The sequence below is a fragment of the Pseudochaenichthys georgianus genome, chromosome 1 (assembly GCF_902827115.2).
Source record: "Pseudochaenichthys georgianus chromosome 1, fPseGeo1.2, whole genome shotgun sequence".
NCBI classification, from domain to species: Eukaryota; Metazoa; Chordata; class Actinopteri; order Perciformes; family Channichthyidae; genus Pseudochaenichthys; species Pseudochaenichthys georgianus.
This window is the reverse complement of record NC_047503.1, coordinates 20,815,373-20,832,214: the sequence shown is the minus strand read 5'-3', so window position 1 is coordinate 20,832,214 and position 16,842 is coordinate 20,815,373. Positions and strand designations below refer to the sequence as shown.

At 42.4% G+C, this 16,842-nt stretch overlaps 1 long non-coding RNA gene across 1 annotated transcript in view; it reads left to right on the top strand.

Annotated features, from left to right (window-relative positions):
- Positions 1-237: 237 nt before the first annotated feature.
- LOC139434526 (uncharacterized) overlaps positions 238-16,842 on the top strand; it is a 44,164-nt gene continuing 27,559 nt past the window's right edge. Inside the window, exons 1-2 of the long non-coding RNA XR_011643870.1 lie at positions 238-430; positions 5,703-5,907. This is a non-coding gene — a long non-coding RNA (uncharacterized lncRNA). The remainder of the gene's footprint in view (positions 431-5,702; positions 5,908-16,842) is intronic.

The following is a 16,842-nucleotide window of genomic DNA, read 5'->3' as shown; positions in this document are numbered from 1 at the left end:
TTCTCAGAATAAAATCAAAGTAAGGATCAACCACAGTTTGCTGCATGTTGCTGTCCAGCACTGTCTGCTTTACCTTCAGAGCTCTGAGTGCAGCAGGAGCTGTCTCATGTGGTTGCAATCAATCCCCTTGCACCCTGGCTGGTAGTATCTATATTTATCCAGCCAAGTCCTGTGGCTCACAGCGAGGGCCAGAAAGCGTTGTTTGTAGTCTCGACATTAGGAGATCCGGCTCGAGTTTGGAAGGTCACAAGTTCATTTCACAGCCCAGGCATGGAAGATGTGGTGTCAAGTTAAAAGGGCTGTCAGTAAGATCTAGTGGTTGCTGTTGGGAATTATGACAATGATTGAAAATCCATACTCCATCACTTCTTCTTCTTCTTCTTCTTCTTCTTCTTCAATGCTGTACTGCAACTGAACACCTTTCCAACAGGTATTTTGTCCTTGAATTTTTGTTATCTTATTTTCATCTTGTATGCTTTCTTGTATTATACTAGTTAAATAAACTGCTTCATACTGAATATTTTTACCGTCTCTGTGCTGCTGCATTATCTGACGTTCTCCTTTGGGGTTTAATAAAGGTGTGTCTTATCTCACAGAAAGAGAACAAAGGGCAATACACTTCCATAAAGGGAAGACAAACGTCAAAAAGAAAACAGATGTAACCCACTCAAATAATTCAGTGAGTAAAATAACACTTTCACCCTGTAATAAACATCAGCTCCCACATAGGAAAGTGCTGGGGCAGCAGAGTCTGCATTTAAGGGATAGAGGAAGAGCAGGCCAGAGTTGTTAATTAGGCTCAATGAGTGGCAGCTGCCCTGTGTCTGTGTGTGAGAGTCTAAGCAGTTTTCAAATTGTTTGTGATGTGTTTTTGATGCTACAAAAACAGTAGCTAACAGAAAAAGAAGAAAGGTTTTGGAGCTGCAGTTTTTTCCCTCTCCCCAGCACAGAAGGATTATAAAGGATTGTATCTCCATAAAAAGGACTAATAATCATTGGATTGCATTAGGGCGGTGGTGGCGAAGTCGATAGGGACTTGGCTTGGCTACTTGAAAGTCACCAGTTCAAGTCCCGGCAAGACCAAGTGCTACCGAGCTGTCCCTGAGCAAGGCACCGTTCCCTACACTGCTACCCGTTGTGGGATAATACTGTGCAACTCTCTTTTGGAGTTCTCCTTTTGTTAAATAGCAACAGTTTGGCCAGGCTGTTTGTGTATATCATTTTGTTCATTTATAGTTACAAATAAACCACTTGTAACTTATACCAATTCTACTCTGGTTGTGTTTCTTCTAGGGCTGTCAAGTTAACGCGTTAATAATGCGTTAACGCAAAAAAAAATTAACGCCACTAATTATTTTAACGCGATTAACGCATGTGTATTTTTTTTCCTCGGCCGCCCCGTACTTTCAGAACGCATCGAGTTTAAAATACCATCTACAAGCTGATGCTGACAGCCCCGCTGATGCTGACAGCCCCACTCCTGCCGCCCGCTTGTGGCAGACCACACTTCCACGCTCACCGGCAGGCACCGACTGGCCATCTGGAGGACCGGGAGGGTGTGTGTATGTGTGGCCCGAGCGAGCGAGAGAGAGACCTTACATGCATTGTTGTTGTTAGCATCTGGTGCTAGCTAGCTGCGCTAACGGATATAAGGAGCTGTTTAAATGAAAACAGAGGAGCGACATTTCGCCACAACTGCGCCGAGCACTTGACTTGATGCAGGCAGCCAGACAGTGGGACATTGTACGAAAAGTCAGCACACTCAGCACGGAGAGTGCGCACAACATGATTGCAGCGTCCAGGCAGCTCCTGTTCGAGCGTATGCCTTGAGTTGCACATAGCTCCAACGCACGCACACACACACACACACACACACACACACACACACACACACACACACACACACACACACACACACACACACACACACACAATTTGTATGAGAGAGGTTCCAGGTTGAATTGAGGCGAATATTTGTAATGTTCAGAGGTTGTTGTGTTTAATATTCTTGAGAATATTTGTCATTGTTCAAATGATAATAAACATTAGCATAAAGCATATTTGTCCACTCATATGTTGATAAGAGTATTAAAAACTTGAAAAATATTACTCTAAGGAACATTTAGAACAGATAAAAAATGTGCGATTAATTTGCGATTAATCGCGATTAACTATGGACAATCATGCGATTAATCGCGATTAAATATTTTAATCGACTGACAGCCCTAGTTTCTTCCCTTTGGATCCCCGAGACCCAAAAGGGACAACCTGATCTCACCAGAATGCGTGACTCCACCACGACTTCTTAACACCAGAATGCGTGGTGGAGTCACGAACTTTGTTACATTTACGTGTCGGCACCACGCAAACAACCCCAATGTAAAGTGAATGAGGCTCCTTTGTCGTGGTGCACACACGCATTTCTACAACGTCCCGCAGTGAGCTTTTATTCTATAAAACGTTTTTTTAAATCTACTTTAAATCTACTTTTAATGTAAAAATTACATTAGTTACGACGAATTTGTGTTCTCAAAAAACAGTGCATTGTGTGTAATGCAACTGTGATTTTTATTAAATTAGTTGGTTTTTAAGGAAGGCCAGAGCTTCAGCTGTGTCAAATAGATTGTTCCCTTTAGTTAACGTTATTTAAAAGATAATGATCATGTCCCCTGTATTGTATTACGAGCGTCCATTCCCATTGGATAACGGAGAATTGTACACCCGGAAGTAAGAATTCTCCTTACTGTCGATTGATTTTACAGTGATATCTGCACTACTCATCGACTAAAAAACACCAGATTATCCTTGTTAATTACACAACATTGATTGGTTTGAATTGTGTACAATGCTTTTGTATTTTCCCCCTTCGATTCGGAGAAACAAAGATTTTTTTCTGAGTTTTTGGATGGCAGAAGACACTACACTACCCAGAATCCTCAGCTATCGTTTGGGACTACACCATGTGCTTAGCTTGACAAACCCCGTGATCAGTCCTCAAGCTCTTTGATTGGTTGACCTCCAACTGCATTCCATGTGAAAAAAAGGTTTCGGAAAAGAGAAAATCATACTTTATTCAGCAGTGCTTGCTTTACTCTTTGAAAGTCATCACATGAATGCATTGTAATAAATGGTTTGGCTGCATTAAATATTACACATCTGTCGTAGTTCTTTATTTATCTACAGAGATCGGGCTCAGAATAGACCGGAAACTATTCTTTTACGGTTCTGTTTTAATTTCACAATAAATTAGTTGTCATATTTTGTTTTGATATTATTGTTTTTTATTAACTACTAGACCGCTGGGTCATGTTAAGACCATCTTTTCTGTGTTGCTGTGGGGTTTTTCCATCGCTTTTGTGTTACAAATATCAAAACAATAACAAAATAATATTCGTTGTAAACTAAACCAGAAACAGCAGTATATCTTATTTTGTTAACACTGTAAACTTTACAGCTTTTTAACCCAAACCACCTACTAGTTAAAGCACGTTATTGCAATGCAGGAAGATTGTGTTGCTTTTTAACGACTGTTTAAAATGCCTTTTTCTTAATGTCTTTCATTTTTGTAAAGCACTTTTGAATGTGTTATATTTTATGAAAACATTTAAATATTAAGAGTACATACAAAATAGTGGGAAAGTAGAAGGTCAATGATATAAATATAGAATAGAAAATATCAAGAAGATACTCAAATGATATCTAGAATAAAACAGTTTAGTGCCTGATAGGAGGATGTACTAACTAATAAGGCTTTATTTAAACATTAAAGAATACTTTAGGTTAAGGTCTTCATTTAAATAGGAAAAAAGCTTTGGGGGTATCTATCTACAGATAAATATTAAGCCTGACAAAGTCTAAATTGCATGGTTTGTTTTGGAACTTGACAATCAACTTTCCTGCAATGTTAACTATGTTGAAGCACTTATTTTAACTGATATTATACACATTAATTATAATCTTATGTATGTAGATAGTATAATAAATGTGCAGAATACGACAGTTTAATGGTGGAGGTACACACATATTGATAGATGTCTTGTAATGCACTGTTGAGGAACCTGTGACTCAAGTTTTTCATTCATTACATAACTACACTGTTGTGTATATGATATGTCAATAAACCTTAGAAAATCTTGAAATCTTGAAAGGGATGTGCAAAATAGCAATTATATACAGTCTTTAATTAACTATTAGAGAATAACGAGTAATGAATATGCTTTAAACGGGTCTGCAGATAAATATTTAGTCTTCTCAAGCACCAACTATCAAATATCTCTCCTGATTGTTGGCACTTGACAATCACCTTCACTGAATTTCACTCAGGTGTAACTAAAGTCTGATTTAAGGGTTGTTTATATTTCACATCATTAATCCAAATCTGTAAAGTAACTAAAATAAATGTAGTGGAGTAAAAATACCAGGTTAACCTTAAAGAAAGCCCTCAGGATTATAAAAGACCCCCATCACCCCAGCCACAAACTGTTCTGTCTGCTGCAGTCTGGCAGGCAGTACCGCAGCATCCGGACTAAAACCACCAGACACAGAGACAGCTTCATCCCACAGGCTATACGATTATTAAACACCTGAACTTAGAAACAACATCCATAACATTCATCTGGCTGCTACTTAGAAATGATTTATCTAATATATCATATTCCAATCACTTGTAGTGCACTATATCACTATTTTTTCTGCGTAGGCCTATCTGTTTTATTGCGTAGCACTGTTGGAGGAGCCTGTGACCTAAGGGGGGGGGGGGGACACACGTTCGATTCCTGTTTTGAATAGTGTGCCGTCGATGGGTTTCATTCCATTTCAAAGTCCTTTTTGACGCTCTGTGTATACTTCGCACACTGCCACTCCAACATCCAATCACAGAGGTTGAGGACTGATCACGGGTTTGTCAAGCTCAGCACATGGTGTAGTCCCAAACGATAGCTGAGGATTCTGGGTAGTGTAGTGTCTTCGGCCATCCTAAAACTCCGAAAAAACATTTGTTTCTCCGAATCCAAGGGGAAAAATACAAAAGCATTGCACACTATTCAAACCAATCAATGTTGTGTAATTAACAAGGATAATCTGGTGTTTTTTAGTCGATGAGTAGTGCAGATATCACTGTAAAATCAATCGACAGTAAGAGGAGTACTTACTTCCGGGTGTAAAATTCTCCGTTATCCAATGGGAATGGATGCTCACATTGCCTTTAAGGGCAGCCGGCATAAACGAATGCCGTGCTTCCATGAGCGTCAAATCCCGACGCAGATGGGAATACATTGCAATCAGTTGAAAGCTATTTGCGTCCCTTTATGACGCTGAAGGAGCCTAGGAGCGTCACAATTGGATGCCACGGACACTGACCAAACGTCGCTATTGGACGCTTAGGGAGTGAGAGTGTGTTGAAATGGGCTATGTGCCCCGTCCTGTACACAATGTACACATACAATCTAAATTAATCACTGGAATTTTCCCTGTTGCTGTGTGCCCAGCATTACCTATACGGGGTATAGTCCTATTAATGGGGAATGACATCGCAGGAAGTAAGGTAACTCCTGCACTTGAAATATTGGATTCTCCCCCGACTGTATTGTCTGAAGTAACACAGGCCCACATTTTCCCTATTTGTGCTGTCACTCGCGCGCAGGCGCATAAGAGTGACTCAGATGTGGCGTTAAATGATACTATGTTTGGGACATTGCTTACAGATGACAAGATGCTGGAGGAAGAGCCAGAAGTGGTGGTTTCCGCTTTCCCTGCCGTGACCGCTGCGCCAGCGCAACCTGCCACCGCAACCTGCCAGCGCAACCTGCCAGCCCAGCTGTTGACGGTTTCACACTCCCGGTAACCCGAGAGCGTTTACTCGCCGCGCAGAGGGCGGATCCGACACTTGTGAAGTGTTTCGAGCAGGTGGTGAGTAATAACAAAGCAAGGGGTGAGAAGGTAGCTTATGTGCTGGATAAGGAGATTTTAGTGCGCCAATGGTCCCTCACTGCTACTGCTGAAGCTGACTGGAGTGTAGTGCATCAGGTAGTTGTGCCGGTGCCATACCGTCAACATGTACTATCCGTAGCGCATGAGAGCCAATGGTCGGGACACTTGGGCATGACTAAAACTTATCAAATCATTCTCAAGCATTTCTTTTGGCCAGGTTTAAAGAAGGATGTCTCTAACTTTTGCCGTTGCTGTCATGTGTGCCAGGTTGTCGGTAAGCCTAATCAGAAAATTCCTCAGGCTCCGTTACATCCTATACTTGCTATAGGTGAGCCATTCGATAGGGTGTAAATAGATTGTGTTGGTTCTTTACCATGTACAAAAACGGGTCAACAGTATTTACTCACCATTATGTGTACGTCCACTCGTTTCCCGGATTCCGCTGCGTAGCATTACTTCCGCTGCTGTAGTTAAGGCGTTGACAAAGTTATTTTCCACATTTGGAATTCCGCGAGTAATCCAGAGTGACCAAGGGACAAACTTTAAATATAAACTGTTTACCCCTGCGAGATGGAGTTCATGACTTTATGAGCTGTTCATGAGCACTCATGAAACATTCATGAACAACTCATTATATGTTCACTTGTCATGTTCATGAACCAAAATTCTTAAAATGCTCATGAACCATTTTAAAGAGCAGTTCATGAAATGTTTATGAACATTGTTCATTCATATAAAGTTCCTGTTTTGCTCATGACAGACTTTTATGAGCAATTTATGAACTTTTCATGATCCAGCCAATCACAACATTATAATTAAAACCCCAAAAAGTGTGCATGAGTATTTCATGAACTTTTCATGACTATGAGCATTTCATGAATTTTGGATGATTGTGGCAAGTTCAGAATATTTTGGAACATTCATGAGCATTTTATGAACTTTTGATGATCAGTGTGATGTTTTTAAAGACCTCTTGAATATTCATCTACTATTTGAACATTTCTTTCTTTTTTTAAACTTTTAATCTTAAAACAAAACAATAGTGAATTTGAAACTGAACATTATCTGTATTTATTTTGGTGACATTCATATCATTTTATGGTTTATCTGTACTGTTTGAGAAGCAGTACGAGTAAGTAGCGCCAAGGTGGAACCTTTGGCAGGTGAGCGGTGACATCTGGGTTATCTTAGGGGGGGACACTTCCGCCCCCTCCTCAGAAGCAATCCAGACGATCAAACGGATCCTGTGTATAATTATTGCTGCTCCACTTTTCTGTTTTCTACAGGTCAGTACATAATGAAAATGATCGATGTTAACTTGTGTGAATTAGATATGATGTTGGAGATGTTTAGGAGAGTGTGTCAGAAGGTTGTGAGCATGTTTGACATAGTAACGGTATTTTAAAAATACTAAACTGTCGGCAACAATAGATGCCATTTTCGCGGGCTTCAGCCGCACCTGGGTAAATGTGACCTGAGCGAAGGCTCGCAGGCAGGTTAGCTGCTGCGCACGGGTAATATGTTTTGTTTACCTGAGTGCAGTCTTGCAGGCACATTGCCTTGTTTTTTGTTTATTAACATTGACAGTGTATTTTTGTGATCTCCATAATATGTTATATTTGGTAAAGATAGATATATTGATAGAAAGTATTATTTGATAGCGTTATGTGTTTATAGATAACAACCTGTCCTTCACTGCAAACATAGCTGCTACAACCCGCTGCTGCAGATACACGCTTTACAACATCAGGAGGATGCGTCCCCAGCTGACCCAGAAAGCGACGCAGGTTCTGGTCCAGGCTCTCATCATCTCACGCCTAAACTACTGCAACTCCCTCCTGGCTGATCTACCTGCATGTGCCATCCGACCTGCAGCTCATCCAGAATGCAGCGGCTCGTCTGGTTTTCAACCTTCCTAAATTCTCCCACACCACGCCGCTCCTCCGCTCCCTCCACTGGCTTCTGGTAACTGCTAGAATCCACTTCAAGACAATGGTACTTGCGTACCATGCTGCGAATGGATCTGGCCCTTCCTACATCCAGGACATGGTTAATCGTACACCCCAGCACGTGCACTCCGCTCTGCATCAACCAAACGGCTCGCTGCACCCTCACTGCGAAGGGGACCCAAGATCCCATCAGCAAAAACACGTGGGTTTGCTATCCTGGCTCCAAAATGGTGGAATGAGCTCCCCACTGACATCAGGACAGCAGAAAGCTTACACACCTTCCGGCGCAGACTGAAAACTCATCTCTTTCGACTCCACTTCGAGCAATAGAACTATTAACAAAGCACTTATGGACTGGCTTACCTAAAGCCAGTTGAGTAGCACTTGAAATGTTTTTGCTCTATGAAACCTGATGTACTTATATGATTCTGTTTTCTTCAAGTTTGTATTTTGTTGGTCGAACGCACCTATTGTAAGTCGCTTTGGATAAAAGCGTCAGCTAAATGCAATGTAATGTAATAATTTATATTGACTATGTTGAATTTCTCCTTCAGATACAGTAATTGACTGACAGACGGATAACTTAAATGGAGAAATGTGATGTTTGTAAAGTTCAGCTATTTGAATGTAACTGTGTAATTTGAATTTTGAATAAGAAGCATTCCAGACGATCAACCGGATCCTGTGTATAATTATTGCTGCTGCACTTTTCTGTTTTCTACAGAAATCATTTATTGTTGCTGTGGTACCCAAGCTTTTGGGACCCGTAACAAAAAATGTTGTGCAGCTGAGTGTCAAGAACTGCTTCAAATAGTGATAGGATTAATTGTAGTGCTCCACCTGTATACATGTATGTTTGTTTGTTTGTTTGTTAATTTGAGTAAAGTTCCATTGTGATTGACATAATTGTTGTTTTCTATGGTTGCCAATTGACCCACAGTCAGTGGTTCATGAACAGTTCATGAACAGTTCATAGCCAGCCATTGAATTATATTCAGTGACTGGGTATGAACTGTTCATGAACGGTTCATGAAATGTTCTTGGTTGAATATCCCTACACACTCACTGAAAACTCCATTTCATGAATTGTTCATGAACCTGCCTAAAACCATATTCCATGAATTGTTCATGAACCATTCCAGCACAGGAGTTTCATGAGTAGTTCATGAACTGCCCTAGTGCCATTTAATGTTCATGTCACTTTCATGAACAGTTCATCAACTTTGTTATGAGCTGTTTATGAGCTGTTCATGAATATGGTTCACTAATATTTCATGAACTTTTCATGACAAGTTCATGAACAGTTCACTATCATCTCACTGGGGGAAACAGGTCTTTCAAACATTGCAGGTAAAACATGTCATATCCAGTGCGTATCATCCCGAGTCGCAGGGTGCGTTAGAGCGGTGGCATCAGACCCTAAAAAGTATGCTGCGTAAATACTGTATGGAAACAGAAAAAAACTGGGATTAGGGAATTCCCTTTGTTTTGTTCGCAGCCCGTGAAGCTGTTCAGGAGTCATTAGGATTCAGTCCCGCGGAGCTCGTCTTCGGCCATACGCCCCGCGGTCCACTTAAAATCTTACATGATGAGTTTCTTTCGGCTGATATTCCTCCAGATAAAAACGTATTGGATTACGTTAGTCAGTTTCGTGAGCATCTGCACCGGGCAAATTCACTCGCCAGAGAGTCGCTCTCCACTTCACAAGCTGTCATGAAGCATAATTATGACCGTGCCGCTGTCCCTAGGCACTTTGAGATAGGTGACAAGGTCCTCGCACTCTTGCCTATCCCCGGCGCTGCGCTCTCCGCCAAATTCCTCGGTCCGTACGAAATCCGTGATTGTCTCAGTGACACGGATTATGTAATTTGTACTCCAGAGAGACGACGTAAAACGCGCGTCTGTCATGTGAACATGATAAAGCGTTATCATTCACGCACCGCCGCTGATAGCCAGCCTGCCGGCTTGGCTAATCAAAGAGTAGCTGCTTCCGCGTTGATAGTTACAGATAGTTCCGGTCCATCTGATGACGGTTTGGTGATGTGTTCACATCACCAGCCGGGCGCCCGGTTATGTAACTCGGAGATGATACAGACGCTGCCAACTACGTTAGGTCATCTGCAGGAGGGGCAGCAGCATGACATAACCCAGTTAGTGGCCCGTTTCCCGTGTCTTTTCCATGATGTCCCGACACAAACCAATGTGATAACACATGACATTGATGTAAAAGGTGCGAGGCCAATTAAACAACATCCGTACCGCTTAAATCCCACCAAATGTGCACTTATGAAGCAGGAGGCTGAGTATCTTGTAAATAATGGCTTAGCTACAGAGAGCTCTAGACCATGGTGCTCCCCGTGCCTGGTAGCTAAAGCGGATGGTTCTCCGCGGTTTATCATTGATTACCCTAAAGTGAACGCTGTTACGGTGTCAGACTGCTATCCGTTGCCGCGAATGGAGGATTGTATCGATAACTTAGGGTCCGCGAAATACGTTAGCAAATTGGATCTGCTTAAAGGCTACTGGCAGGTACCATTAACAGATCGTGCTTTGCTACGCCTGACTGTTTCCTACAGTACACAGTCATGGCCTTCGGTATGTGCAGTGCTCCGGCTACGTTCCAGAGATTGGTGAATACCGTCCTCTCCGGAATAAGTAACTGTAACGCATATTTGGATGATCTCATTGTGTACACGCCCACCTGGGAGATGCACATGAAGATCCTGGGGCAGGTATTCGCCGGGCTCACACAGGCGTCGCTTACGTTGAACCTGGCCAAATGTGAGTTTGGTAAAGCTACTGTCACGTATTTAGGGAAGCAGGTTGGGCAAGGCCAAGTCCGACCGGTGGAAGCTAAGGTTGTTGCGGTGGCTGAATGTGCTGTGACCTCCGCCGTTTTCTCGGTATGGCAGGCTACTACCGCAGTTTCTGCCGCAACTTTTCCACTGTAGCCCAACCTCTGACTAATCTGATAAGTCCCAAGGTGGACTACGTTTGGACCCCTGAGTGTAAAAACCCTCATAAGTCACGACACAAAAAGGGTTCAGAGAACGTGTTTGCAGATGCTTTGTCCAGACTTTAGTGATGTGTTCTGTGTTCGTTGTGTTATGGTGTGTTATGATTCACAAAAAGCCTGTGGGGTTTTGTCTTAAGGGAGGGGGTGTTACAGACGCTGATTTCCTTGTGCCATTAACTCTGTTTGTGTGTGTACTGTATATGTGACCCGCTCTATCGAAATCAGTCGGAAGTCGCGGCTCATTTAAAAATAAACGTGGATTTATGTAAACAAATATTTTTTTAGGGTTCGGGTGTTTTGTTTGATTTTTAACAAACAAAGTCTTGGCTTTCAGAATATGAAACTTTTATTTCCAAAATCACACGATAAATACATTTCTGAAGCTTGTAAAGGGACGAAGACAGGCACCTCTCACTCGCAATCTGCTCTTCCGCAGCGCCGCTCCCCCTACCTCCGGCTGAAATTATGAATGTAAGCGTATAGTAATCATAGATAACACGGCAGGGTCCGTTACAGTTTGTTTTCATCTGATTTCAATTAAACAAAGTCTTGGCTTTCAGAATATTAAACTTGTTTCGGCAAATTCAGATGATAAATACAACTTTGAAGCTTGTAACGGCATAATTACAAGCGGAGAACGGAGAAACTTAATGTCACAGCAGGCATAACAACTGAGGTAACCCAGCTTCAATGAGTAAATGGCGCAGCCCTCTAAGGCTATCGCTATTGGGTTATCCCTCTGCGCCCCCGCGCAGCACTGAAACACTTGTAGTCCACGCCCACCCACTAGGTGGGCCCCACCCTCGGGCCTCCTTCCGGTATAAATAGGAAGGCGGCCCGGCAATCTGCTCCCATACAATATAACTTTTCTTCAGCTATTTGTAGAGCCAGTGGGGCCAAGCGGTTAGAGGGCTGCGCCATTTACTCATAGAAGCTGGGTTACAGTAGGTAACCCCAGTTCTATTTCGTATATGGCTTCGCCCTCTAAGGCTATCGCTATTGGGTTAAGGGCGAAGCATGATGTAGTTTGCGCCCCACTGGGTCCGCCCGGCACTAGAAGCACAGACACACCTGCTCAATAACACCCCCCTGCCTGTTGTGCCATGCGTAATGGCGCATCACCGTCCCTGGAACATAGCAAAACATGCCTATCTTCCCGACGGGGTGAAGGCTGGGAACAATACATACCGGCCGCTGTGAGAAAGTAGAGATGAAGGTCCCACCTTATCCTGCGATCAGAGAGGGGGAACAGCTGCTCTCTGCGTGTCAGACAGGTAGGAGAGGGCTCAGCTGGATCCCTGACGTCACTCACTCTGATCAGGCACTCCGTACGAAGTGTGTCAGAGTAAAAGGAACATCCCTCTCATACGAGGGGAAAAAAGGGCCGCTCTCTGTGTGCCGAGCGGCAGAAGAGAGGCGCACCGCTGGATCCCTGACGTCACTCACTCCGACAGGACACCCAGTACAGGGTGCGTCAGAGAGGAAAGGGAGACATCCCTCAAATAACATTGAATAAATGAACAGGGGGAAGACCAAGATGACATTCCTCCGTGCAAAGCCGTGGAGGAGGAATTCCTCTGGTGGAGTGCGCATTAATGTTCTCCGGGGGCTCCACCGAGACATATGCCTGCGCAACCCTGTCTCCTAAAAATTACGTTCCCACAGAACTAAACTGCATTCTCAATTACGTTTAGCTAGAAACGTATTTTCGCCCACGTTACGTTTGTTACGAACGTATCTCAAATACGTTTATTTTCTACATATCTTCTAGAAGCATATTTTCTTCCACCTTACGTTTGTTATGAACGTATCTTAAATACGTTTATTTTCTACATATTGTTGGAGTCTACCGGACCAGGTCCGTCCTCCGCGCAGATCGTTTGGATATGGCCAGAGCGGGGTCGCCGTCCGGATCTGCCGATGACCTTTCTTAGTTCTGAGGGAAAAGGAATTGTGTCCTAGACACTATTCTCTGTTAGCTGTACAAAACTAGACTTTGCACTCCAAATAAGCACTTTATTACACAGTTCAACAAAGATATATCAATCCATACTATACCACAAAACGCCAGCGCCTTGGACCCCTTCTTGAGTTCCCACCGTGACAAGCTCGTCAGTGTGAGATTCCAGTTGAAGTGAGTCCCGAATTCTGAATATATCTTGTTCTTTATAGTATTTGCTGTGAAGCCCCCACCTTTGGTACTCTCTGTGCTGCAATCTACCTTTTCTGCCCAGCAACACCCAGTTTTAGCTAAGGTCAGGCCAGGGCCAGTTACTTTTTGCCTTATCTTTATCCTTCAATCCCCCTTTTGCCCCATTCTAATGATTGGGGCAACAAAACAACGCTATTGTTTATGTACATTTATGTCAGCTGTTTTAGGCTTCTGTCTCTCTTTCCCACATTCTGCCATACGGTGGTACTGGTGGTGCTGTCGGGAAAGTGTCCATTGCTGCTGCTTCTTCTTCGCCTTCCTCAATGTCTGGGTTGTTTTCTAAGGATAGCAAGGCGAGTTGTTGGCCCAGGGGAGTAGAAGGTGCTATGGCGGTACTAATTATTTTGTCCACCATTGAGCGTGTAGTTTCATTTTGTGGGGAATTTGGATTATTACTTTGGTCAATGATTTGCCTCCCCCTTTCACCCACTATGATAATGATTATTCCAACAATGATGAAAAAACAAAGTGTTAAGGCCAAGCAATAGAGGTGTTGGTTAGGTCCTGAGTTCTTCTTCATCTTCGTTTTTCTTGTAAAAGTTCTTTGGTGTATCAGTGTAGGTGAGTGTCTCTTGTGTGGTGTGTGTATGTGATGCGTGTGGTGTACCGCCTACTTTGGGGGAGCGGTCCCTTGTTGTGCCTCCTCGCCGGCTGTTATCTCCTGGGCTGCCGTTGGTTCTCCTGTGGTCTCCTCCTCCTCGGAAGTTGAGTCGATGTCCACACTTGGGGGTTGGGGGGCTTCGGTTGTTTGCCTGATGTTCAGTTGGCCTAGGTCCTGGATGGTGTCAGCGAGGGTCCTGGTAGGTGCTGGTGCTTCCACACACCTGCTCCAGTGGTACCACGTGTCCCCCTTTCCTTGTAGGCGGACGGCATGGGATGTCCTCTGGGTCACTCGGTCGGGGCCGGAGAGCCTGGGGTTGACAGTCAGCCTCCTGCGTCTCGGGTCCCCCTTTCGGCGTCAGCAACCTGTGTGGAGAAATCTGATACAAATCCCTCAAGCCTACGCTCCGGGCTCTGGGGCCCTCGGCTGTTTGACCCACCAGTGCGTGGCAACTTGGAGCCTGTTGGTGGGGTGTCTTAAAACAACAGACGTCTGTGCACAGGTTTTCTAAATTAATTGTGCAGCTTCAGAATCTTAATACTTGGACTGTGCCCACTAAATAAGAACCCCAACATCTTTAGGTAAACTAAATAACATATTTCAAGAGCTCTGCATTTCTGACAAGCATCTGTATTTATTTTTAAATGAAATCCCTGAGATCCCATTAAAAATCTAAATATGATTTGAACTGCTAATGTTTCTGGTAAAGAAACACACTAATCTTATGGATTCAAAAACAACCAAAATCACAATACTAACAAAGTGAACGGCTTCCTGGTGATACTGCTTCTACCCGTCAGTGCTTAGATATTATCCCGCTGAAAAAATGAATACAGAATTCCAACAAACTGTCCTCAAATGTCTTTCTATTATGTATTTAGATTAAATGTATATCCCCATAATGACCTCAACAATAAAGTCTATGGCTTTTACTTCTTTACCAGGCTAGTTACATGATGTTGTCCAAATTACATTCTATCTCATTACATTACTATGTTTTAACTTTAACTGTAAATATGTTATTTCTACATTTCAAACCTTAGTTACTTTAATACCTGTTGAAACATTAGTTGACACATTACTCACAGGTCAGCTTCTTCAGTATTTCATTCTGGACTTACATCTCTCTGGTAGCCCCTTGGCCACTGATTCTTTATCTGTGTTACCTGCTATAACTCAATCAATATTAGAGACATGTCAACATTCATCAAACAGTGTGTTATCCCCAAATATGGAGCAGGTCAATTCTAAAACTGTCAATCAATGATCAGATTGAACAATGGAGTTGGGCAGCAGGTCCCTTTCAGTCCCTAAATGAAAAATGTACATTGTAAAGTTTACACTCCCCCTTTTTTACACATTATCTCATGTGTAAACAAAAACCTGTATGGGAAGAAAACCTTCAGGTCATAATGGATTATAAGACAATACCAAACATTTTTCCCAAATGTACATCCATTATTTCCACAGTAAACACTTCAGTGAAATGAAGTGTTTTTCTCCATCTTTCAGTCCTAAAAGAAACAGAATCTTCAAATGTCATAGTTTGAGTTTCACATTCTGCAAACCGCCACCTCCTGTGGGAGTGAAATATCAAGTAGGTTAGAAACGGTTTCCCCTTTTGTGCAATGTTAGGAAACCTCTCATTTCACACATTATTATCACACAGAAATAATGTGTTAGTCCAAAACATGCTTGATTAGTCATCGTTTTAAATCATGCAGTTGCACTGATCAGATGCAAACATACACTCACTCACACTGTCAGGTTGTAAAGTCAGGTTTTGGTCAGGTACACCTCAGAGTCAGTCATTGACAGTGCCTTCCCAAGTTACCCTGTCTGTCAGGGTCAAAGGTCAGTTGGTCTCAGTCTTTTTGGCCATGTGTCGTGCCCTGCAGAGATGTTCCAGCACAGGCCAGCATCCTCCGTCTATAGAAATCTGTATATATGGAGCGCCATCATTTATTAATTCACAATTACAACTATAATGTTCAAGATATCTCTGTTTTCCCAAATTCCCTGAAAAGTGTTAGCCAAAAAATGTCACTTCCTTATTGTACTACTACTGCAGTTCATTTACACCTAATCAATATCAACACGTCTAATAGATGTAATTCAGAAACTTGTGTACATCACTATTATCTTGTGTCAAAACATTATCAGGATCTGTAAAGCTCTGCTATGTATTCCATAACTCATTCTATTAATTTATCTTCAATTCTGGTGCACTTAAAGAACAATGTTACCCTCTCTAATAGTGCGTGGAACCCTGGGTGTCCTGAACATGTAACAATCACTCCTTCCCTTATCAAGGACCTAAAAACAGAAGTAATTTCATCAATGGTTTGTAGCTGAACTTAGGAATCATCCCTCATGGTAGGTATGTTTTTACTTTTTAACATCTCTAAATGTCGGTTAATTACTAACTAAATGAATGTCCATTAGGAGGTGGTGCCGCTAGTCCTCTAAACTCATAATCTGGTGCCGTGCGCTTCCTGTGAAGCTGCAAGTAAGATTTAAAAACCACTGCAGGGTGGGTCGAGTGACCCCTCCTCCCTATTGGTCGTCAATAATATGCACCCTTACTGGGTGATTGAAGGCCCCACATTATTTCCCATTTCAGCATCAGCCCTCTTTACTCTAAAATTACTTTTTAAATAGGAATATGTAGAAATGGAACAAATATTCAATCTTCAGAAAAGTTCTTAACCAATGTCTATCTGGTGAACAGCCAACATATTTTAAAATGTCAGATGTATAAAAATAAGCCTAAATACTCCCTTACCCTCAAAGTCTAAATCTAGACACAAGGTGAACAGTTTTGGTAACGGACAATTTAATCTAAAAACAAAACAAAATTGGACTTGTGTCCTTGTTATTTGTTCTTCAAAATACATTAGCAAATACCCTGCGAAGTATTCGCAACCTAACTAACCCTCCCTAGGATATGAAATCCATTAATCCCTTTACTCATAGTTAGTTTATATGTCTAAATTATTATGTGTGACCTAATAATCAGATGTCTTGTTTGTCAACCAAGAATATTAAACTTTAATCTTTTCAGCATTCCAGACCATCATTTAAACAAGCAGCCTCCTATCTAAACACTAAGCATTAAGGTTTCTACACCACCCCC